The sequence below is a fragment of the Bos taurus genome, chromosome 19 (assembly GCF_002263795.3).
Source record: "Bos taurus isolate L1 Dominette 01449 registration number 42190680 breed Hereford chromosome 19, ARS-UCD2.0, whole genome shotgun sequence".
Classification (NCBI taxonomy): Eukaryota; Metazoa; Chordata; class Mammalia; order Artiodactyla; family Bovidae; genus Bos; species Bos taurus.
In genome coordinates, this window is record NC_037346.1 from 40,731,413 (window position 1) to 40,754,773 (window position 23,361).

At 47.6% G+C, this 23,361-nt stretch overlaps 1 long non-coding RNA gene and 1 other non-coding gene across 2 annotated transcripts; one reads left to right on the forward strand and one right to left on the reverse strand.

Annotated features, from left to right (window-relative positions):
- Positions 1–1,112: 1,112 nt before the first annotated feature.
- On the forward strand, positions 1,113–10,192 carry LOC132343069 (uncharacterized). The gene is made up of 2 exons (XR_009491747.1): positions 1,113–3,266; positions 9,065–10,192. It is a non-coding gene; the product is annotated as an uncharacterized lncRNA (long non-coding RNA).
- An 11,044-nt stretch (positions 10,193–21,236) lies between these two features.
- Positions 21,237–21,294, reverse strand: MIR2285CB (microRNA mir-2285cb). The gene has a single exon (NR_162320.1). It is a non-coding gene; the product is annotated as a microRNA mir-2285cb (primary transcript).
- Between the last annotated feature and the right edge of the window lie 2,067 nt (positions 21,295–23,361).

The window sequence follows — 23,361 nt, forward strand, 5'->3', positions numbered from 1 at the left end:
GCCCAGGGTGTGGTTTGCCTTTGGGAAAGGGAACCTGGAGAAATCTCAGAGCAGTTTAGGAAGAAAATGTGATTGCCCTCGGTGTGCCAAGTGTGGTCTAGAAGGGAGGCCGTGGTTCTGGTGGGAACATCACTGGGACCTTCTGACTCCTCCTTCCCCCGGGGTGGCCAGAGCAGGCCTGCTCTATAGCTGGGGACCCAGGGCAAGGGCCTTTCTTGTCTCCTTTTAGTGTGTTAAAATACATATAAAGTACACCATGAATGACATTTGATATATTCACAATGTTGTGCAGTCACACCCTCTATTTCCAGAACACTCTCATTACCCCAAAAGGAAACTTCCAGACCGATTAAGCAGCTACTCCCTATTCCTCCCTCCCCCAGGATCTGGCAACCACTAAACTGTCCTCTGTCTCTATGGATTTACCTATTTTGGATATTTGTTATAAATGGAATCATACACTACATGGTCTTTTGTGACTGGTTTCTTTCAATTAGCATAATGATTTCAAGGTTCATCCATGCGGTTGCAGGAGTCAGCACTTCACGCCTTTCTATGGCCGAATAACATCCCATTGCGTGGATAGACCACATGTACAAGGGTCTTGCTGCCAGGATCCAAGATGGTAATGGGCTGGTGGTTGGGGCAAGTCAGCTGGTCGTTCTGCCTCTTTGTTTATTTCTCCTTTGTGACTCTTGGGGACTGTCACTCTAGAATATGCTGTTGGGGCCTGGGGACCCAGGGAGACAGCCAGTCTCACCACCTCCCCTTGTCTTTGCAACCTGATCCCAAAATTCCGCCCCATGGTGGTGCCGGCAGCAGACACAGCTGGTGTGGCCCTATCTGGGGAGGATGCTCCTGTTTCGGGGTTTCCAGTTGTCTCTGGTCAGGGGTCCCCAGCTGAACCCAGCAGAAGCCAGAGCCCTTCTCTGGTGACAGTTCTGAAGTCACACAGGGTGGGGCGGCTGCTGGTGGGGGCAGGGGCACATGGCCTTCGGAGCTGGGGTTGCTCAACCCTGGGGCCTGGAAGGCAGTGGGAGTCCAGACTGGCACCAGGCGAATTCGGCCCCGTGCCCAAGGAGACGCTTAGATCTTCACTTGCGGGGCCTATTTTCCAGAGAAATTTAATTCCACATTGTTTGTTCTCTGCTCCACAGACGCCTCAGCTGAGGAAACCACGAGAATCTCATTTGGAAAAGAATTTGGCCCCTGGAGACCCCTCCCCATTTGCTGATGGGAGGGGGCCAAGACTTTGGTTGCCACCGCCAGCAAACCCCAAACCACAGGAATGTGCTGGGGTCACCTGGGGACAGAGGGAAGTTGGCTAGATAATGGGTGGGCAATGAGCCAGTGAGCCTGTGTCATGCAGGGGTCTGCTGTTCTGTGACAGGCATACTGGGCTTGGAGGCCCAGGACCTCAGTGTGGATCCAGGCCCTGCCACTCTGGTCTGGGCTCTTGGGTGGTCATGTCTGTGGCTGACCATGCTCACCTGGCCACTCAGGGCCTCTGCCAGCTGTGGGCAAGGAGCTGAGCTTGGCGGTGAGGGAAGCCACAGATGGGACTGGGGGCGAGGCAGGGAGGGAAGGAGGTGAGCGGGTCTTGGGCTCTGCAGGCTGAACTGGGAGACACCCGACACCCACAGGCACCTTCTAGAACCAGAGGAAGGGAACCACATCTATTATGGCATCAGCTAGGGGTCTAGCGGTGTGGCAGACACTTTATATCCTTCACGACATTTCTCCTCTCAGCAACCTCGGGGAGTGTCTGCCTTTCCTCTCTTTTACAGATAAGGAAACTGGGGAAGGCAAAGAGACTCGCCTAGGGCCACAGGGACTAAGGGCAGAGGCTGGGCAGAGGGCAGCCCTCCCTGAACTCTGTGTGCTTTCCACATCATGTCACTGGTCCCTTTCTTGGCCCTCAGACTTGTTTCTTGAGGGGATGATAGTCCAAATTATAGTATATATATATTTTTTGAATTTTTTTTTTTGGCTGGACAGCGTGTGAGGTCTTAGTTCTCTGACCAAGAATTGAACTTGTACCCTCGGCAGTTAAAGTGCAACATCCTGACCACTGGACCACCAGGGAATTTCCTAAATCACAGTGTTTTTGAGTTGGGATGGACCTGCCTCAGGCCTCCCACAGTGGCTCAGCGGTAAAGAACCCACCTGCAGTGCAGGAGCCGCAGGAGACATGGATTTGATCCCTGGGTCAGGAAGATCCTCTGGAGAAGGGCATGGCAACTCCCTCCAGTATTCCTGCCTGGAGAATACCGGGGACAGAGGAGCCTGGTGGGCTACAGTCCATGGGGTTGCAAAGAGTCAGCCACGACTGAAGGGGCTTGGTACATGGCATGTGCGGACCTGTTTCAAGCTGCCACTTTACAGATGGGCAAATTGAGGCCCAGGGAGGGGAGGTAACTTGTCCTGAGTCACCCACCAGAAGGCAGAGCTATCCTCCAATGCTCAGTGGCCATTTGGCCCACGTGGGTAGAGCTCAGAGGCCCTGAAGCCAAGACTGTTTGTAGTGTCTGGTGGGACAGAAACTCCTTGCTCTGCCTAGGTTCAAAGCCTGTCTGTTGGTCTGATCCTGCCTCTGGTACTGAGAGAGTGTGGCTGGCTCAGTGCACCCTGTCCCCACTGCTGTGCCAAGTCTGGGTCCTGCTGACAAGGTTCAGCCCTGTGTAGGGAGATGAAGGGCCACTTTATGCTGTTTCATCTTAACAGGTCTGTGTCATCTGGATTGACACAAGGGCGGGAGAGAGTCCAGTTTCTGTTCAGCAATGTCACCTGAGCTTGGTCATTTAATTGGCTGACCAATATTTGGGAGAAGGCAATGGCACCCCACTCCAGTACTCTTGCCTGGAAAATCCCGTGGACGGAGGAGCCTGGTAGGCTGCAGTCCATGGGGTTGCTAAGAGTCAGACACAACTGAGCGACTTCACTTTCACTTTTCACTTTCATGCATTGGAGGAGGAAATGGCAACCCACTCCAGTGTTCCAGCCTGGAGAATCCCAGGGACGGCGGGGCCTGGTGGGCTGCTGTCTATGGGGTCGCACAGAGTCAGACACGACTGAAGCGACTTAGCAGCAGCAGCAGACCAATAGTTACGGGGGATTTTCTGAGAGCAGTCTGCGTGCTAAGAGTTGGAGAAAACAAAGATGAAATTTTATTTCCCTGCCCTCAAGGAGCTCACGGGGGAAGCAGGTCTGCGGTTAACAATGATGATTTCACTGTTTCATGGTGTTCTTGCTCTGAAGGAGGATGTGTAAGTTGCAGTGGGATTGTGGGGGAAACCAGGGTGGGCTTTCTGGAGGAGGCAGAGTTGAGCTGAGACTGAAAGGATTATTAGCCCAGATGGACAAAGCAAAGGATGTTGAGTTTAGAGAGTTGGTTTAGTGAGTGCAAAGGAATGGATATGTGTCAAGGGAATTAGGAATAATTTAGAATAGTTGGAGCATATGAGTTGGGGTAGCAGTCATGGTGGTGTGGGACTTGAGACTGACTAGGAGGGATGTGAAAGCCTTTATACCTCACAGAGGTGTTTGACTTCATCCTCAGGGCAGTGGGGGAGGCAGCAAGGATTTCCATCTGGGACAGACCCAGCCAGATCTGTGTTTTGGAAAGTTGGCCTGGGCTGCATTAAGGATGACCCAATGGGTTGTGAAAGGTAGCCAGGGCGCCAATGTGGGGATCTGGGTGAAAGGGGTGAGGCATCCTCAGGCTGGGAGGGATGGAGAGGACCAAGAAGTGATAGGATTGAGGGGCTGGTTGTGGGCAGTTGGTGGTGGGGGAGTTGGTTTCTGGCTTGGGTGACTGGGATTCCATTCATCTTAGTAGGGAAACTGGAGGTGCAGGTTTCCAGGTGGGGATGGAGAGTCATATGAATTAAGTTTAGGATCGGATGATTTGAGGGGCTTGTAGGACATCCAAAGGGAGACATCTGGGTGACGGTTGGTTGATATAAAGGTTTGGAGGCCAGAGGAAAAGTTAAAACTGGGGAGATTTTGAGGTCATCACTCTAAGTCAAATGCAGATGAGTTAAGGGACCACAGAATGCTCTGGAAGTGGTACAGGTTGATTTTGGCAGAAACAGTCAGTGCCCTGTCCATATCCCCTTGGCACTGCAACCCTGTAGCTCTTCCAGATGGCTTTCTCTGCAGCAGAAGCGGGCCTGGCCTGTATGAGGGACAGGCCAGGAGTGTCCCCAGGAGCATCCTCAGCAGTGACAGATGAGACCTGGATGATTAAAACCATAGCTCTTCTCCCTTAGGAAGGTATGGTCCTTGTGGTCTCCCGAAGGGCACTGGTGGGAGGGGCTTGTTAACCCCCCTCTATTGGCTCCTCCCCTTCTCTGTGTCACTTTTCCATTTTCCTATGAGTCCTTCCTGGGGTCACCCCTCAAGAAAGTGATTGGCATGCCCCCCCCCCTTTTTTTTTAAATTGCAGTATAGTTGATTTACAATGTTGTGTTAGTTAAGGTGTACAGCAAAGTGATTCAGTTATACATACACATAATTCATTCTTCTTCAGATTCTTTTCCAATATAGGTTATTATAGAATATTGAGTAGAATTCCCTGTGCTATACAGTAGGTCCCTGTTGGTTATTTTATATATAATAGTGTGTGTATGTTAATCCCAAACTGCTAATTTTTCCCTCCCCCTCATGTTTCCCCTTTGGTAACCAGAAGTCTGTTTTCGAAATCTGTGTTGGTTCCTGTTTTATAAATAAGTCCATTTGTATCATTTTTTAAAACTTAGATTCCAGATATGAGTGATATCATATGAAATTTGTCTTTCTCTGACTTACTTCACTAGGTATGATACCCTCTAGATCCGTCCATTTGTCCATTTGCAGCATTTGTTGCTGCAAATGGCATTATTTTGTTATTTTTTTAATGGCTGAGCAATATTTCATTATATATATGTACTATATATGTATATACGTGTATATAAAGTACATATATATACATGTACATATAAAGTACGTGTATCTATATGTACTACGTCTTCTTTGGGTCTCTCTGGTGGCTCAGACTGTAAAGAATCTGCCTGCAATGGGGGAGTCCTGGGTTTGATCCCTGGGTTGGGAAGATTCCCCAGAGGAGGGCATGGCAACCCACTCCGGTATTCTTGCCTGGAGAATCCCCATGGACAGAGGAGCCTGGCAGGCTACAGTCCATGAGGCTGCTAAGAGTCGGACATGACTGAGTGACTAAGCACAGCACAGCACATCTGCTTTATACATTTCTCTGTCGATGAACATTTAGGTTGCTTCCATGTCTTGACTATTGTAAATAGCGTTGCAATGAACACTAGGGTGCATGACGTGCACATTCTTTTATTTTGGCTGTGCCCAGAGGCATGCGGGATCTCAGTTCCCCGACCAGGGATCAAAGCCACTCCCCATGCCGTGGAAGCTTGGCATCTCAACCGTTGAAGTACCCTGACATGCACATTCTTGTCATAGAATCTGCCATGGGGGAACCCAGCCCAAGATGTCAATTTGAATTTGGGATGAGAGTCTGCCTTGACCACTTCCTGCCTGTCTTGACTCCCAGCTGGCCTGGAAGTGGCTTGCAGGTGCCTTTGTGTCTGCAGCACCAGGACAGCCAGGTCAAGGCATGACCTGGCAAGCTGCTGTTGAATACAGAAATTAATAAACCCATCAGCGACTTCGCATTGCCTTTCAGAGGCCAAACTCTTCAACAAACCCCACAAGGCACCTTCCTACTTCTCCACCCTTATGTCACACCACCCTCCCCTCTGCTCCCTTCTTTCTTTCCCTTAGATTTCCCACGCTCCTTCCTCCCAGATGGCCCAGGTGGTTCTCTCTGCCTGTCTCACCTCTGCCCTACACTGGGCTTCTCAAGATAAGCCTGTTTGTCAGTTTCTCTCTCTCCCCCTCCTCTACCCCTTCCTTCTCCTTCTCCTCCCTGTAGCATCTTCTTCCCCGGGAAATCTTCCCTGACCACCCCTCTCCAGCCTAAACCAGATCGGGTGGTACCATTCTATTTTCCATTGCACTCCGTCCTGCCTGCTCCCTATCACAGACTAGTTATGGGCTTATGGGATTATTTTAATAATGCTTATTTTAGACTGGCATTTCACAAACCTTTTTGATCATGACCCATGGTGAGAAAAACATTTTACCCAACTCACATAAATACGTATATAATTGAAACAGTGCTTTTCCTTACTATGTGGGGTACAGTGATATTTTCCATCCCATCCTATCCTATCCCATTCTATTCCATTCTGTATTTTTTTTAATGCTGACTGTGACTCACTAAATGGACTGCAAGTTTGCCACTTAAAACCCGGTCTGGACACTAAACAGGATGCTTGTAAATTCAGGAGGATAGGGGTCCAATCCACTGTGATTCATCACTGTAGCCCCAGGGCCTGGCACAGAAAAAGGTGCTCCATCAATATTTGTTGAATGACCTACGATAATGAACGAATACATATGAATAAGTGAATGAATTGCCTACCCCACCCAGACAGGAAAGTGTGGCTTTGATCTGATTCTTCCGTTACTGAAAAAACCAGCCCACTTCCTGTGGCTTTGATCTGCAACCTTCTTTCTAAACTGCCCTGCCTCAAGCCAACAGCTCCCCGAAGCTCATTTCCTGCTTTTTGAGCGCCTTATCTCCCTCTCTAAATATTCCTCAGCTTTCTCTTTCGGTGAATATGCATGCCTCCCCGCCTCCAGTTCCTCTTCTCCACACCTTTGGCATGGGGTGGGGCTGGCTGACCTCTTGGGACAGTTTAGTTCAGTTCAGTCGCTCAGTCGTGTCCAACTCTGTGCGACCCCATGAATTGCAGCACGCCAGGCCTCCCTGTCCATCACCAACTCCCGGAGTTCATTCAAACTCACGTCCATCGAGTCGGTGATGCCATCCAGCCATCTCATCCTCTGTCGTCCCCTTCTCCTCCTGCCCCCAATCCCTCCCAGCATCAGAGTCTTTTCCAATGAGTCAACTCTTTCCATGAGGTGGCCAAAGTACTGGAGTTTCAGCTTTAGCATCATTCCTTCCAAAGAACACCCAGGACTGATCTCCTTTAGGATGGACTGGTTGGATCTCCTTGCAGTCCAAGGGACTCTCAAGAGTCTTCTCCAACACCACAGTTCAAAAGCATCAATTCTTTGGCGCTCAGCTTCTTAACAGTCCAACTCTCACATCCATACATGACCACTGGAAAAACCATAGCCTTGACTAGACCGACCTTTGTTGGCAAAGTAATGTCTCTGCTTGGGCGAAGTACTTCCCAAATCTCAGTCTCGAGGGGTGCAGAGCATTTCTAGGTCAGGTGTGTCCTTCAGTTGGGGCTGGAGAGTGGTGTACATCCTGCTGATGGACTTTGGGGCAGGAGGGGAATAGATGTTGATCAAAGAACCTTGCAGATGTATAATGACAAATGGTGAAAGATACTATGAAGGAAAAGCTGTGGTTTCCTTGAGAATATGTAATGCAGAAACTGCCTCTGGGAGATCAGGGAGGGCTTCTCCAAGAAGGAGACAATTAATCTGAGATCCAAAGACAATAGAAAATAGGCAGGGAAAGAAGGTGAAGCAGAGAGAAAGAGCTGGCAAATGGAAGGAACTATAGTGCAAAGGTTCTGAGGTGGGAGCAATGGTACGTAAAAAATGGGGCTTAAAATGATGAGGCTGGAGAGGTAGCCAGGGGCCAGCCCTTGCGGACTGGGTTAGATATTTCAGACTTATTCCAAGAGCAGTGGGAAGCAAGTGTTTAAAGACACATGATGACACAGTTTTGAAAGATCCTTTGGCTATGGTATGGCTGAAGGATGGGAGCAGTGGTCAAGAAAGAAAGCTGAAAGACTAGTTCTGAGGTTGTGGCAGGTCCAAGAGGGTACAAGATTCAGTGTGGTGGTGGTGGAAGTGTGGGCACGTGATCAACCTTAAATACTGTACCAGGTAGGTCATTTGTCCAGTCAACACTTTTAAACACCCACCATGAGTCTGCTCTGTATAAAGCGCCCTGGGGAGCTAGAACCAGGCTAGGCTCTGTCTTCAGGCAGTTCACGATCTGTCTGGGAGGACAGGCTGGCAGCAGACCAGCCAGCGTGAAGTGCCAGGTGCTCTGGGAGAGTCAGCTGGCACGTGTTTAAGGCACATGCCCAGAGGGAGAGTGGGCACCTGCAGCGGGTGCTTTCCTGCAAATGCTGTTTGAGCTCGTTTGAGCTCGTTTGAGCTCCGGGCAGAAAAAAGTCAGGGCTCTGGGCAAGGAATTCATTAATTCCTCCTCCCTGACCCCACCAGCATTTGCAGGACTCTTGGCCCTGGGAATCTCCGCTGTGCCCCATGGGTGCCTGTCTTCAAAGGTGCTTTTTTTGGAAGTAGTGGCACCTGAGGGTGTGCGAAGGCACTGGGGTCTCCCAGGTGTCTGGCAGCTGAGCCCATGAGGCCAGGTGAGGGCTTCTCACTCCCCTCTTCCTGCCTCTGAGTCACTTTCCTTAGAAGGGCAGTCCTTGGTAACCTTCTTACTCAGGAGTCTCCACCCTTGGCCTCACCCTGCCCTGGGGGATGGAGTCATGGAGGAGCCCTGAGGTGTCTTAAAGAGCAAGCCTGACCCCCCCCACCCATACCCCAAGTAGGGCCTGGGTCTCCCCCTTGGAGTGGGGGCTCCCTGAAAGCAGAGCTGTTTCTTTGTCTTAAACTGGGGCAAGGCCTTGAGGAGCTTCCTTCCCAGAGGCCTCTTGACAGTTAACTCCCCACTGCCCCACAAAGGCTCTGAGGGACCCTCCCAATGTATGGGGTGGTGAGTGGTGGGGCGGGTTTGTGGGGCTGCAACTTCTTGCTCCCCATCTATCCTCCTAGTGCCAAGGACTGTCTGTGGTTCTAGCAGGGTTTGGACCCTGGGCTGTGGGGGTTGTTCACGGGCTTCAAGGTGTTTCTCCACTCATTCTGTTCATAAAGCCCCAGGGACCACTTCCTGCTGTGGCTGGTGTTGGGGTCTGGATTCATGGAGATGCTGGGGACATATGGAGCTCAGGTCTCTGATCTCAGCCTGGATTTCCCTCTGTCTCCTTTGCCTCAGGCTCCCTCCTCTGTCTCTTGCCTGGCCTCGGGGGTCGTTTCACATATCAGTCAACAGACCTGCACCAGAAAGGGAAGAAGTTTGGAGGGAAAAGAGACTGCTGATCGGCTCTTGGAGCAGCCCCACCACTGATCCTCAGGATGGAGGGCCCAGGATCATGAAGTCCACCCCCCTGCCTTCCTTTCAGGGAAAGATTTTCCAAAGTGAGCTGTGAGCTGAGCAGCCTCCAATCCTTGCTGGGATCTCACGACCTTTGGGGGTCCACCCAAAACCCTCAGAACACAGGGTGGGGTTCTTGGGGGAATAGGACACCAGCTTCCCCCAGACTCTTGGTGTTTGGATGAAGTATCATGGTCATGTGGGAGATAAACAGGCCCAGGGCTGAGCAGCTGCAACTGGTCTGCTGACACAAGTACCAGCAGGAGCCCTGGGCCCTGATTAGGTGAAAGTTCAGCCTGACATTTGCAGAAGAGGTCCTCAGTCTACCAGAGGGATCAAAGGAGGGAGGAGTCGCCAGCCCATAATATATCATACCAACCTCCCAGAAACCTTCATGCTGGAATTCACTTTGGTCAAGAGATGCATGCATATACCAAGAAGGACACTGAGTCAGAACAAATATGGGCACAGTTGAGATGACTGGCCAGAGACAGAAAACTGCTCCTATATGAGCAACTTAAGCCCCCATTGTGAGCAACTCACTCCGAGTTTGTCCATACGCTCATCCACATGTACTTTGCTATTGAGAAATGCTGTCCCCTCATTTCATGATCTCGGTCTCTTTGCTGAATTCTTTTTTCAAAGAAAATAAGGACTGAAGTCTTGCTTCCAGGCGTGCCACAGTGGAGCTAGAGGATTTAAAAAAAGGCAGTGGACTTTAACAGCTGTGCAGAGGTGACAAGAGAAGACGTAGGCAGTTAATCGCCAATAGGCATGTCCAGTGGCAGCTCTGTGACAACCTAGAGGGGTGAATGGGGTGGGAGATGGGAGGGAGCTTCAAGAGGGAGGGACATATGTATATATGTGTGGCTGATCCATATACTTGTGGCTGATTCATGTTAATGTATGACAGAAACCAACACAATATTGTAAAGCAGTTGTCCTGCAATTAAAAAAAAAAAAAAAGAACCAGGAGATGGATCCTTCTTAGGCTCCAGTGTGCAGGAGAAGCAACATCCTTTTGGAATCCAGGGAAGCTCAAGGGGCTGTAGGAAGGTCAGAGAGCACAGGGGAGGCCTGTTTCTTTGAGGACCTCAGAAATATCCCCCACAAAATCCCTTCTAGAAGGACTGAGGGGAAAACTCTTGGTAGTAGCATCTGAATCGGGCAGGGTCAAACCAAGGTAGGTAAATGAGAGAGGAGGCTGGAGAAAGTTCAGATACTAAGTGGAGAGAGGTGTCCAGGAGAGGTGGCCTCAAGGAGAAGCCATGATTCCTATACTACTGAGGTCAAGAGCAGCTGAACCTGAGCAGAGACGTGAATAAACTCCCTTGGCCCATGCCCACCCCTCACCTAGGAACTTTCCGAATGGAGAGGGAAATTCTGATTTAAACACACAAGAGGAAAGTCTTGCAAACAAACCCTGTCCACAAGTATTCCTCAGAAAGCAGCTAGAGGTTTCCCTGGTGGTCTAGTGGTTACAAATCTGCCTGTCAATGCAGGGAGCACTCGTTCGATTCCTGGTCCAGGAAGATCCCACATGCTGTGGAGCAACTAAGCCCCTTTTCCACAACTACTGAAGCCCACGTGCCTAAAGCCCATGCTCCCCAACAAGAGGAGCCACCACATCGAAGAACAGCCTCCACACACTGAAACTAGAGAAAGCTCGAGTGTTATGATGAAGACTCAGCACAGCCAGAAATAAAATATAAATAAATAAATGTATTTATAAATAAATCAATGCGGTAATTATGTACAGATGTGAGAGCTGGACAGTAAAGAAGGCAGAGCACTGAAGAAATGATGCTTTTGAACTGTGGTGCTGGCAAAGACTCTTGAGAGTCCTTTGGACAACAAGGAGATCAAACTAGTCACTCTCAAAGGAAATCAACCCTGAATACTCATTGGAAGGACTGATGCTGAAGCTGAAGCTCCAATACTTTGGCCACCTGGTGCAAAGAGCCGACTCACTTGAAAAGACCCTGATGCTGGGAAAGATTGAGGGCAGAAGGGAGTGACAGAGGTTGAGATGGCTGGATGGCATCACTTATTCAATGAACACGAGCTTGGCAAACTCTGGGAGATAGTGAAGGACAGGGAAACCTGGCATGCTACAGTCCATGGGGTCACAAAGAGTTGGACACAACTTGGTGTCTAAACAACAACAACAAATAAATCTTTAAAAAAAAGAAAAAAAAAAAGAAGGTGGGATGTCAGACCCTTTCTTCAAATGGAAACTTGCCATCAGTGTAGACGAATAAGATGAAGTCAAAGGTAATCCAGCTGAAGGCAGTGGGCATGGAGGAAAGGGGTGAGCTCTCCAACTGTTCAGGCCCATCCGTCCTCCTGCCCCACCCCCTAGGGGTTCTATACTGAGTGATATATCCCACCTCCTCCCGGGCAGTGGAGGAAGTCTGCCCTGGGTGTTGGCTTGTGGTGAAGCAGGAAGAGGTCCCTGATGTCCCCTTGCCCAGCGTTCATGCCCTCAGGAGAGTGGGGTCATCACCCGCATTCCTTCATTCACGGAGCTTGGGAAACAGTTGGCAGGACAAGCTCCCTGGGTCCACCCCAAGGAGTCCGTGTCTAGAGTCATTTGGTGGCCCCAGAAGGAGAAGAGGAAGATGCCAAAGGCTTTCTGAGGCCCCGTTTCTGGGTGGGTTGGGGGTTGTGGGGAGCTGGTGGCTCAGCTGGTAAAGAATCCATCTGCAATGCAGGAGACCTGGGTTCAATCCCTGGGTTGGGAAGATCCCCTGAAGAAGGGAAAGGCTACCGATTCCAGTATTCTGGCCTGAAGAATTCCGTGGACTATATGACCCATGCGGTCTCAAAGATTCGAACACAACTGAGCAACTTTCACTTGTGGGACATGGGAGTGGGGTATACATGCGTCTGCCCCTCCCCAGCAGCTGGGCTGCAGGGCGTTGTGGGAGTCAGGTCTGGGTGTCAGCCTGGTGGTGAAACTTCTTTGGGTCTCAGTTTTCTTGCCTGTGCCACACCAGCCTGATGTTGTCAAAAATGGAAACTTCACCTTCTGTAACAAGACGCCTGTGGGTGAATTATGCTCTCTGCCTGGCCCCCAAGAGCCCCTCGGCCCACTCTATGCCTCTCTATCTTCCTCATAATGTCCTCCCAGTTCTCCCTGAACCTCCGGGGTGACCAGCTCCTTGTGATATGTCCTCCCACGCTGGGAGCTGTGGGCTGTGGACCACGGCTGAGGGGAACTCCCTGTGGTCACCTCACTGGCTCCTCAGACGCACAGACACAAACACATACGTATCCTGAGGTACTGAAGAAAAGTTTGCCTCACCCTAGAGATTCCTTCCACGAAGCCATGAGTCACCCGGCTCCTCTGGGCACCCCGCGGATTGATACTTGTCTTTTCAGCGACCACGTCTCCCTTGGCCCAGACGCTGGAAGGCGTGGTTTCAAGTCCCTATTCCCCCATGGATCCAGGGCCTGCTGTTGGGTGTGTGTTACTTGTAAACTCAGTTTTTTCATCTGTAGAGTAAGGACCATTCTGTCAATCAATATCCAGATGGCAGGACGGAAATTATTAGTGTGTAAGTGTTTTTTCCCAGGGCTTCCCTGTTGGCTCAGCGGTAAAGAATCTACTTGCAATACGGGAGCTGCGGGAGACACAGGTTCGATCCCTGGGTTGGGAAGATCCCCTGGAGAAGGGCATGGCGACCCATTCCAGTATTCTTGCCTGGAAAATCCCATGGACAGAGGAGCCTATGGTCTATGTGATCACAAAGAGTCAGACACGACTGAAGCGACTTAGCACCCAAGCACACATTCTTTCCTGGGCATTCCCTTCCCCGTGCCCACTGGAGGGAAATTCTGGCTTGATCTTCTTGATTTCTGTGCCTCTCTCAGCCTCCAATGAGGCGTCTGATTTGTCAGAATAATCCTTAGACAAATGTGGTGTAGAGTTGGGAAGACAGAGAGAGAAAGAAATGGCAGGAGCAAGACTAAGAGCGGAGGGAGGTTTGGGAGCAGCTGCAATGTGTGAGGAGAAAGAGGGTGGGAGCAAGGGGACTGAAGAAGCATCGCTGTGATCTGTGAAGCCCTTTTGTTCAGGTTCAGGAATTCAAGTAAACAAACCTAGTTATTTCAAAATTGTCATTTTTCAGTTGCCACCCCTGATGATAACACAGTTTTGAGACCGCACCACTTGGATGATGACCATGTATACGATGTTGTTATTGCTGTTTAGTTGCTAAGTCGTGTCTGACTCTTTGAGATCGCATGGACTGCAGCACTCCAGGCTTTCTTGTTCTTTGCTGTCTCCTCGAGATAGTAGTTTGAGTTGATAGCAGCTTGCTCAAACTTGTGTCCATTGATTGAGTCAATGATACCACCCAGCCATCTCATCCTCTGTCACCCCCTTCTCTTCCTGCCTTCAATCTTTCCCAGCATCAGGGTCTTTTCCAATGAATTGGCTCTTTGCATCAGGTGGCCGAAGTATTAGAGCTTCAGCTTCAGCATCAGTCCTTCCAGTGAATATTCAGGATTGATTTTCTGGTTTCATCTCCTTGTTGTCCAAAGGACTTTCAAGAGTCTTCTCCAGCACCACAGTTTGAAAACACTGATACATATATCGAATGCTTGGCACATAGTAGGTGCCGTGACTGGGGCTGTATCTACTTAACTCTGGATGATGCTTGTGTACACCTGCACAGTCCCCCACTCTGGCCTGGATGTTTCCTGAGTGTGGCGGTGACCACGTTACCTGGAGAGCGACTTGAAAGCTGAGACTATGCTGTGTCTCCCTATCCTGTCTCCCATTAGCCCGGGGGCTCCTGGAGGACAGGGACTTTATATTCATTGTTTGTGACACCAGTGACACCCAATATGGGCAGTCTATGTGAGGTCCCAGAACAGGGTCCTTCATACAGACTGTGTTATATCTCTGTTTCGCTTGATTCCTGGCCTGACCCTACCTGGGTCAGAGATGAAGACAGAGAGAGGAAGAGGGGAGAGGTCAGGGCCCCAAATGTTTTCTTCTGTCATCTACTGCCCAAGAAGGCAGAGGAGAATAACAGAGAAAGCATCCTGCCTCACCCAGCCCCAGAGCTAAATGTGTCATTCTGGAGGATGAAAAATCCTATCCCCACCCAGTGGGTTCCCGTAAATCCAGGTGAGCTCTGTCTGGTCCTCCTGACTCTGTCTCATGGGGTGGGGAAAGGGCTGAGCCAAACCAAAGTTCTGTCTCCCAGCGTTGAACATGTTTACTTGAGTTTGGCAAAGTGGCAGGACTTGGGGTGGAGGTCCTGATGACAGAAGCTCAGAAACTTCTACAGGAAAGGAACAAGATATTTGCATTGCGTACAAGTTAGAATCTGTCCATCTGGGTCATGGCTTGGTTTTTGTATCTCAGCCTGGCGGTTGTTACAGGCTGTCCCTAATTCAGGTTAGTTAGTTGCCATTCAATTAGATTCCAGCATTTACTGAGTGCCTACTGTGTGCCAGCTGCCACAGTTGGTGCTGAGGGGGCGGGAATCTTAGGAACAAGAGCAGGATGCTGCCTTTGGGGACTCTTTCCCCAGCAGAGGGACAGATGTGCACACAGCTCTTTTGGTTGCAGAGAGATTAGAGGTGTGAACAAGTGCTACGGTTGGGAGGGGCACAGAAGACAGAACAGTGAGCCTTCTGGAGGGTGGGAAAGACTTTGTGAACGTGGGAATGTCTGATCTGGACATTGAAGACCAAGCAGGTGCTCAAAGACATAGAGAAGGAGGGAGGTGAAAGTAACGTAGAATGACGTGAAGCATGGTGAGAAGTTCAGTATGAAGTGGGGAAAAGAAAAGTCTTTAGCATTTAGTGAGCACCTACTAATCACCAGGTTCTGTGCTGGGTACTCTGCATGTATACCGTCTCATTTAATCCTCCCAGTAATCTAAGGAGGTAAGTACCATTGAGCAAAGTAATGTTTAGAGAGGACCAATGGTTGAGTCAGGATCAGTATCAAGTTTATCTGAATCCCAATTCCATGCTGCTTTTACTAGGCCAGTGGTTTCTTGAGTATTTTCTATGAAATGTTTAGGATTCTGGGAGGTGCTTTAGGGACACGTCTGATTTTCGTTTCACATTTAAAATATATTTTAATCGACACATGCTCAAATGTGTTATGTAATAAAAAAAAAGTTTTCCTTGCATCTCTGTGCATATTTTTGAATTTCTTGTAAATGTGTCATTGCTTAGAAAGACTTTGTATTCTTCTCAGTAAAATTGTAAAAATTTAAAATTGTAAAAGAGAACTCAGTCCCATGCCCATCATTTATGAGCCCAGATTACTAGGCAGGTGGGACTTTCAGTTTGTGATGGCCAAGCAAATGCATATGGGCTTATCTCCTCCTCTTCCTCCAGAAATGTCTCAGAAATAAATAATACACATATAAATCTTCCCAAAGAAGAGAGTTGGGAGAAAGCTGTCTGTGGACAAGAGAAGTCTCCTCATATTTATGTAGGAGTGGTTTGATGGAAGAGTCGTGACTGAGGAGGCAGGATGGAAGATGCTATAGGCTGAACGCACATGGCAGGCTCTGCAGCCCAGATGGGAGCTGACCCTTCCATGGAAGACTGAAGAAGTTTGAGATGTGAATATGTGGGGTGCAGGGGAGGGTGAGAAGAGGATATGCAGCTGAAATTGGGGGTGTAATTGAAGGTCTATCAATGAGACACTAAACTTCTCTGACCCTTGTATGCAGAGTGCATAGCTCTGTCCTGCCCCTCCCCTATACTCCTTCTGCCTAGTAAAATAGAGAGTCTTCTTTAAAGAAATAAAACTGTCTGAGGAAGACTAGGATACCTGGTATTAAGATGGTATCCTAGAGTAAAGCACATTGCAGGCTGACATTTAGAAGTCCCCAGACATAAAGACCAACTCACTTTGAAACAAAGCCTGCCATTCAGCTCCTCTTATCTATGTACACAAAGCTTCCTGGAAACTTTTCTACTGCTTCATTCTTAACTATGAATGGGCAACCGTAAGCCAGAAGCTATTTGAGGAAACCTGAAATATGAAGTAGAAAGAACTAAGATAAACAAACTGAAAAAAGAGATCTCCAAGGAAACAGAAACAATTTATAGGTAGAAGAGAACTTAACAAGAGAATCGAAGAAGACATTATATCTATGAAACATGAGCAGTGCTATGAAAAAGGAACAATTAGAGAACAAAAAAAGTTCCTGGTATAAAAAATGTAACTTAAGTTCAGTGGAAAGACGGAAAGTTAATGTCAAGATAATCTGTCAGAAAACAAAGCAGGAAGGAAAGAAATATAATTATTTTTAGAGAAAAGAGGCAAACAATATGAGAAGTCCAGGTTTGATTAATAAGTATTTTAGGTAGAAGGGAGAAAGTAGGAGATAATATTCCAATAAATAATTGAATAGAATTTCCCAGATCAAAAAGACTCAAAGCTTCCAGACTAAGAGAGCATAATGAACATGCAAGATTTTGACGTTTCAAAATACGTAGGAACATGGGAAGATGTTTACTAAAAGTTTTCAGAGAGAGAGAGAAAAAAAGACACCTACAAAGGCATGAAAATCAAAAAGGCATCTGATTTTTTATGAGTAGTGCTGGATGCTAAAACACAGTGGAACAGAATAATATCTTCAAAACTCGGAGGGAAAATGACTTTCAGTTTAGAATTCAATATCCAGCTAAACTGTCCACCAGGTACCAGGGCAGATCAAAGACATTTGTAGACACAGAAAGACTAAAAGAGCTTACTTCCCATGTACTTTTTCTTAGGAAGTCATTTGAGGATGTGCCTCAATAAAACAAGGGAGAAACCTAGATGGGGGAAAGATGAGGTTTTTGTCAGCTTGCAAGTTAGCTTGGTATGCAGTTTTAGTTAATTAGTTAATGAATGTATTTATAGTGTGTGTTTTCTCTTTGTTAAGTTTAGGTATCAGGGTTATGCTAACTACGTAAAACGAACTAAATTTTCTATCATTTTACGCTCTGAAAATATCTGCACAGGGACTAATCTCTTTCTTGAATGTTTGCCAAAAGCTAAAAGTGAAACACACACAAACACACACACACCCATTTAGATCTTATTAAAAAAGCAATTCTTTAACAATATTTTCTATGTTTTCTTTCATCATTATTTCATGACCTTTGTTCTGCCATACAATATTCATTTTTACCCTTTCCTTTATTTGAAAGAATGCAATTTTGTCAAGTTAGAAATTAAATGCAAATAAATTAATTAAAAAAAAAGAAATTAAATGCAAAGCTCCCCCCACCTTCCAGAGAAGTGGGGCAAGTGATACGGTTCCCACCAATAAAATGAAAACATACGTGCTGTGAAAGGAGTTTCCAGAAAAGCCATTATTTTCCTGATTAAAGGGACAGATTTAGCTGTCTCTTTGCCCTTATCCCTTCTTCCCACCTAGAATGTGGATAGTATGCCTAGAGATGGATGGAGAAGAAATCCTGCGAGCATGAGGGCAAAAACTACTTGGTAAAGATGGTGCAGTGGAAACACAGAAGGAGCCCTGGTCCTGGATGGCATCCAGAGCTTCACACAGACCCAGGACTGCCTGTCTCCAATATCCTGGTGATTAAGAAAAATTCATCCTTTATTAGTTTAAGTTACCAATTGTTTAATTTCCTGTTTTGTTTGTTTATTCAGCAAATTCAAATCATACAAGCTTTAACCTCAGAGGTGCTTCCTGGAACACAGAAGTTTTTAGATTTTATGAAAAGGTATTGAGTAAATTGAAGGCTGTCGTGAAGGGGGACAACTTTCTCTTCTCCCCATTCTCCTTCAGCCCATAAAACAGGAACTGACATCCTCTTGGAAGTACTGGGAAGATACTTTTAAATTTTCTTGGCAGCCCCTTCCTGTTCCTCACTGGGAGAGGAGGACTGACCTCTTGATTTGGTGGTGTTGGAAAAAGGTATCAAGTGTGCCTTGCTCAGCCCGTTCCTGGCTCTCTCTCTGGGACTGATCGAACTACAAGCAGCGTGTGCTCTCTGCTCTTGCCTTCTCCAGGCAATGAGTACCAGGGCAGTCCCAACCCTGCTTGAGAAGACTTCAACAGTCCAGCTGCTCTGCTGTGAGTGGGTGGGTAAGGTCACATCAGGAGAGAAGGAAAGGAAGCCCATTTGGGCCTTGGGTCTCAGCCACATCCTCCAACCCATCTGGACCAGCAATAAAGCTGACATTTTAATCCCTACTTGTCTCCTGTGACTATTTCTCAATTGGATCAGAACTTGGAGAAGTGAGGGGTGTGATTTACTAGCACCCACAAACCTCAACATCTGTTGACTTTTTAGCCCTAGTGGGAACAGGCACAGTTTGATGAAAACAATGGTTCACAATTTTGGTTATTATTAGACAGTACTTCTGTATGCTTAATTGGTTACATGTCTTTTCATCTCACTATCAAATGTATGTGCATGCATGCTAAGTTGCTTTAGTCGTGTCTGACTCTTTGCCACCCTATGGACTGTAGCCTGCCAAGCCCCTCTATCCATGGGATCTCCAGGCAAGAATACTGGAGTGGGTTGCCATGCCCTCCTCCAGCATAAAAATGTATATCATGCTATTACTGTTTTTTTAAGGTAAGAATCTGGATTGGGAGTGATAAGGCTCTTCTGGGCTTGGCTGTCCCTGGGCTTCCTTGGTAGCTCAGATGGTAAAGAATCCGCCTGCAGTGCGGGAGTCCTGGGTTCGATCCCTGGGTTGGGAAGATCCCTTGGAGGAGGGCATGGCAACCCCCTCCTGTATTCTTGCCTGGAGACTCCCCATGGACAGAGGAGCCTGGTGGGCTACAGTCCATGGGGTTGCAAAGAGTTGGACACAACTGAGTGAATAAGCAGAGCACAACTAGGTCTGTGGCTTGACTTTCTGGGCTTCAGTTTTATCAGTTATAAAATGAGTGGGTTAGACTGGATGATGGATAGAAGCCAGTTCAAGGTTTGGTATTCTTTCATGCATTCAACACACTTTTACTGAGTAGCTAGTATATGTTGACTGATGATCTGAAGGCTGGTTATACAATGGTGGACAAAACAAATATGGCCCCACCATCTCCAAGTTCAGAATCCAATAGGCGAAATAGATGTTAAGTAAACACACGTAAATGTAAAATTACAGGTTCAATAAAATTTTAATAAATGAGTGATTGGATTGTGTACAACTTTCCTACTAGCTCACACTTACCCACACTCGGAAAGCCTGGCTGGTTGGCCCAACAGCCATCGGCTCATGGTGGTACCAGCTGCGACAGGAGCCACAGTGCTCAGGAAGACATAACAAAGAAGCTTCCAAAAAGGGTTGGTCTTTAGGATTAAAAGAAGTGAAACATCTTTTAAAAGCTACAAATTAATAAGATGCTTGTTACAAAACTTCAAGCAATACAGAAGAAATAAAAAATATTTCCCTTTGTCCTTCCAAGGTCACCTGGAAACAGAAACAAATGGACCTCTTTCTAATGAGCTACATACTTAATTGTAGGCTCTAGGAGGGCATGGATGGGACCTGCCTTAGTCACTGCTATATCCCTGGTGGGAGTTTATTTGTTGACTGAATAAATGAAAAGTAAAAACTATTCATAATGGCTTATACATACATTTTGTTTTTAAGATCAAAAAGGGGATCATGCTGTGTGTGTGTGTTTTTCTTACATCTTGCTTTTTTTTAAAAATCAAAGATCCATAATGGACATTCTTCCCTAATTCATTCTTAATTCATCCATTTCCCTAGATGTGTTGGAGCACTGATCCCTGATATCTGTGGATGTGACCTTATTTGGAAATAGGATCTTTGCAATTAACGAGTTCAGATGAAGTCATACTTCATTAGGGTGGGTCCTCATCCAATACGACTGGTGTTCTTACAAGAAGATAAGAGCAGAGACACAGGGAAGATGCCATGTGATGAAAGAGGCAGAGACTGTTGTGAGGCAGCCGCAAGCCAAGGAACACCAAGGATTGATGGCCACCACAAGAAACATAAGAGATGCGGGTTAAATCCCTGGGGGGTCGGGAAGATCCCCTGGAGGAGGGCATGGCAACCCACTCCAGTATTCTTGCCTGGAGCCTTCCATGGACAGAGAGCCCGATAGCTTGCTGTCCATAGATTCGCAAAGAATCAGACATGACTGAAGCGACTTAACATGCACTGGAAACAGGAAGAGGCAAGGGAGGATTCTACTCAGATTCTCTGAGGAAGCCTGGCCTTGCTGACACCTTGCCTTTGGACTTATAGCCTCCAGAATTGTGAGACAATGAATTTGTTATTTTAAGCCACCCAGTTTGTGGTATTTGTTACAGCAGCGCTAGGAGACTAATACAGTCACCTGGAAGGATATTTAGGTTGAGTCCAGAGTTGAACATGGGAGGGGCCTGGCCTGTTTGGAGCCCTAGGATTTGTTCTTTTCTCCAGAAATCCCTTGGAACAATCATGGACTCTAGTCTCAGCGCCTCAGACTCTATTCACAACTTGGCAGAGTTGCCAGGTAGAATAGATATGTCCCCCACAAATTATCGGTTGTTCACCTGATATTCAAATTTAATAGGCATCTACATGTTTATTTGCTAACTCTGGCAACCCTAAATCTTGTGCTCCCAGTTGTAATCCTAAACAGTGGGGCTGTGGGCAACCCACATGGCACCCTCAGGAGCTCCAAGATCCTGGATTTCTGCAGGAGCTCTGGAAGAAGTCTCCTGGTCCTGGACTGTGATTCTCCCCTAGCATCCTGATGTTCTCAGTGGAACCTAAATGTCTTGAAGTGTCTGCCTCCCCCGGAACCAGGCTGAGCCCCTCGCCTGCCCACATTAGAAGCAACTTGCTCATTCACTCCATGCCCCCGTCAGCTCCAACAAGACAGCTGTGTGCCTGATCTTCGGGGAACGCTCTAACCCGTTCCAGGTATGCCGAGTGAGACTGGAGGAGGAAAACTCTGTGAGAGCTCATGACAGGGGTGGGCAAGTTCCCCCAAAGTGCACTGTTTAAAAAATCCCGTGGGGCTTGTTGTATTGGGTTGGCCCAAAAGTTCATCCGGGTGTTTTTCAAACATATTACAAAAAACCCAAACGAACTTTTTGGCCAATCTAATAATGACTATCCCTGGTCTGAATCTGAAATCTGCAGGGAGGGGAAGTGGCCTAGTCTGGAGACTCAGGCAAGGCCCCTGCAAGGAGGTATGTCCAAGTTGAGGCTGAAGGCTCAGTAAAGAAAGAGTCAGGCTGGTGAAGTTTAGGGGGCAGACTGGGGAGATTGGAGAGGAAAGAGCCCAAGTGCATACAGTGAGGAGGGAGAGAGTCTGGCCTAAGAGCAGAGACAAGGCCGGTGTGCTTGAAAAGAAAAGAGTGATTTGAGCCCAGGAGAGTAGATGAGCCACTTCTGGCCAAACCTTGTAGGGCTGGTTAAGAAAAAAAAAAAAATGAGAATGAAAAAAAAGAAGGTCACGAGAATGAAAAATAAAAGCCCCACGAATGCCCTCAGGGCAGGGACCGTGTGCACCTTTTTCAAAGGTGGAGCCCTGGTGCTCGCCCTCCTCTGACACTTGGCTTCTGGAAGTGCCTGGTTGCCCCTCTCCTCCTACAGCTGCCCCCTCCCCACCAAGGTAGAAGTGTGGGCTGGGATGGGGGGCTTTCTGCTAGGTCTGAAGCCGTGAACGGGAGGACTGTGGCTGATGAGAAATGGGTGTGGGAGTTTGCTGACAGATTTAGAAAATATTCAGATTAGACAAGGAATGTTTGAAAATACTGTTTTTGTTATTGAAAAGATTCTATAAATGTTCAAGTATCTGGTAGGCATACCACATGTCATGTAGGGTCCCCTCCCTCTGAGTGTGGGCTGGACCCATATACTTGCTACTAATGAATAGAATATGGCAAAAATGAGAGGATACTACTCTTTTTTTTAAAAAAAACTCTTTGGCACACCCCATGGCATGTGGAATCTCAGTTCCCGAACCTGTGTCCTCTGCATTGGAAGCGTGGAATCTTAACCACTGGACCAGGCCCCTGAAGACTCTGACTTCCATCTTGCTCGTGCTCACTCTCCATGTCTCTTCTCTCTCATTTGCTCTGACAAAGTCGGTTGCTACGATGGTGTTGCTCAGCGGAGAGACCCGTGTGCCAAGGAACTGAGGGCGGCTTCCAGCCACCAGGCAGCCAGGAAATTGAGGCCTTCAGTCCAACAGCCTACGAGGAACTGGATCCTGCCAATGGCCACGTGAGTGAGCTTGGAAGTGGACCCTCCCCAGTGAAGTCTTGAGATGACTGCAACCCTAGACAACACCTTGACTGCCACCTACGAGGGACCCCAAAATAAGGCTTCCGCTAAGTTATACCTGGATTCATGACCTTCAGCTTCATGATAATTTGCAGCGATAGGTAATGAGCACTGAGTTTAATTTGGAAAAGGCCAGCCATACCTGTCACCATCCTAATACATATATTCACATAAGTTGACATAGTGACGGGCACTTTAATTTTGAAGTTTCCTTTTTTTTCATCAGTGTCAGGGAGATATCTTTGAGTCCACAGACTGTATCTGTATCTGTATCTGTTAGGGCTCAGTCAGAAAACAAAAACCCCGTCAGTTATCTTTACAGAAGTTAATATGAAGAATTATATCACAGTACAATGTGAAATGTGCAAGTCACAAATAACCAATCCTGAAAATTGCTCTCAGAAAATCCTGTAGATTGTCAGCAGCTGGGACCTTGGAAACTCCAAAGCCAAAGATTGTTTTGTTCGATGCTGTTATATTTCAGCTTCTCTTCCACGTCATTGGGGGCAGTGGAGGCTAAGAATCTATTTGTAACAGGAACAGGTCTCTCTCTCTCCCCTAGTCTGTTAAACATGCTTCGTTGAGTTAGCTTGTCCGGGGGGAGCGTGATGGTGACGCATTGTGTAGTAAAAGCATTTTCCCTGTTCCCGTCACAGTCTTAACAGCTGCGGTTTTCCAGCTTGATTGCCCATTGTGTGGATGATCCAGTTTACTAAACCACTTCCCCAGTCTGGTTCCCAGTTTTTGACCTTTAAAGAAAGACTTCAGTGCACGGATTTATGCAGATAATGCTTGGCTTCCGTTTGAATTATTTCCTTGGAATAAATTCCCAGGCATGAGATGATTGGGTTCCAGGGGGGAAAAATGGCTT